Genomic DNA, 2,300 nt, shown 5'->3' on the forward strand with positions numbered 1-2,300 from the left:
GCTGGCACTTGTGTTCACTGGCACTGCTCAGAAAAAGCAGGAACAGAACTATACGAGAAGGTGTTTGCTTAAGACATGACGCATAGAAATGGAACATGCAGTGTCTTATCGCTCGTGTCTGCAGCAGGATGCTGATGATATCATCAAGACGCAGACCGGTGTGCGGCGATTTGTGTTTTTCCATTGCTTATCACTGTGCTCCTTTCTGATGCGTCATGTCTCTGTGTCGCTGACGTGACTTGACGCGTCCGGTGTGCGGCCTGCCTAAGGAGTTAGATTTAGCCCCTCCAGGATAATGCATGTGAGGTTAGGGTCGCGCTCTTAGGCGTCAGGAAGGGCATCTGGCTGTAAAACTAAGGTTAAGCCCCTCCGTGAGGTTAGGCTAGTTCTCTTAAGCATAAAAAGGTAGGTTAAGCCCCTCCAAGATGGCGGATGTGAGGTTAGGGTCGCGCTCTTAGCCAGCGTGAGGAGGAGGGCTCTCCCGAGATCGTGTGTTGGTGGTGGTCTCTGCCGAGAGCCGTTGGCGGTTTTGGCCACCGAACTCTTCATCATATCTACCGGGTAAAACCGACCCAAAAAGATGGGAGAGACTGGTTCATTCCATACGGCGAAGGTGCAAGGCAGTTCTCGAGACCAGAGAATACTCTTCGGAGTATTAAATCCAAGGTAACAAATGTTTTTCTGTTAACTTTTCATTTACTTCTGTAAGTGTACAAACAAGATTGTTGCGCGTTGAAATGCCTGGTTTTGGTACATTGCTTGTATTTGTGTTGAATTGTAAGATCACAGATCTGTTTTTTTAATTATTTAAATTGTTTATTAGGGTATCTATTTCGATATGAGCAATAAAATACAACACAATAATTGTATACAAAAGTTTAACCGTTATTTCATTGCGGCAAGTTGGTGCACAAACAAGATTGTTATGCACAGTGTATACAGACATGGACAAAAGTATTCCTACCCAACTCATCCAAAACAAACTGCTTTATTGCTGGGCCAATACGGAGTACAGGTCAAAATTACAAACACCGACGTATACCTTGTACAGGAGTGTGCATTAAAATGCACAAAATAACTGGAAGTAAATAACCGTATAGTATGCGCACTTTTTAGTGATAGATTTTTGTACTCGTTGGAGGAGTGAGAATGGAGCACTGCCGGTTTCAGTAATACTGCCAACTGAATGGAAATGACATCTGAATTGAATCGATAATATGATCGATCCATATGAATTTTCGAAACCTTTATCATCTTAAGCAAACAACTGTGTCACACACACAATATATAATACTATACAACATTTCTTGATGTGAAATTTGGTCCTAGCATGAATTCTATAGTTTGGCTTTGCTGTGTAAACAACAATAGAACGAGTACATAAAGTGTACGCCAGATGTCGCACAGCGATGATAAGCGATTCTTAGTTTGTGTTTCAAAGGTTGCCAATACGAATCTCGAAGATAACCGAACTCGACCGATTCAGCACTAGGGTGTAAATCTATCGCCAAAAAGTGCGCAAATAGTACATAACAAAGCAACAAATTCGTAGTCCATGACACTACTCATCCGGACATAAGTATTAATACCGTATTCCAGAAGAGTTCACAACTCAATGAGGAAACAGATATTACCAACTCGATCAGTAGCGCATTTGTTTGCCTTTCTTGTATATAATTTCTTTTAATCTGCTGGGCATTGATAACTCCAGTTTCCGTGTTAGTTCAGATGAAATGTTCCCCCATTCTTGTTGTAGTAACTGTTTCAAGTGTGCTTTACTTGTTATGTGGTGTTTTCTTAGTCTGGACTCCAATTCACTCCATAGATGTTCGATGGGGTTGGTATCCGGCTATTGGGGAGGTGTTTTTAATGTGTGCGGCGTGTTGTAGAGTACCCACAGACGAAAAATTTCCGCCATATGTTTGAGGTCATTGTCGTGTTGCAAGAAAAACTCATTAGCAATCCCAAGCACTTCGGCGCCTTTGCGAACGTTTTCTTTCAGGATGTTCAAATATTAAAATATGTCCATAAATACCAACTCCCCGTCACATGAAGCGGCCATTGAGCCCCACATAATAACCCCACCCCCGCCGTGCTTTACAGTGGTAACGAGGTTCTTCTCATCGAGCTCTGCGTTAGGGCGTCTCCACACTAAAATGCATCCATCATTTCGGAAATTATTAAATTTACTCTCATCTGTAAACATCACTGTCGAGCAAAACGCATTACCTTTCGTCACATATTCTTTTGCGAATTGTAGTCTCTTCTGTCGATTCACTTTCGTTATGTGCGGTTCCTTT

This window comes from Anabrus simplex, chromosome 10 (genome assembly GCF_040414725.1).
Source record: "Anabrus simplex isolate iqAnaSimp1 chromosome 10, ASM4041472v1, whole genome shotgun sequence".
NCBI lineage: Eukaryota > Metazoa > Arthropoda > Insecta > Orthoptera > Tettigoniidae > Anabrus > Anabrus simplex.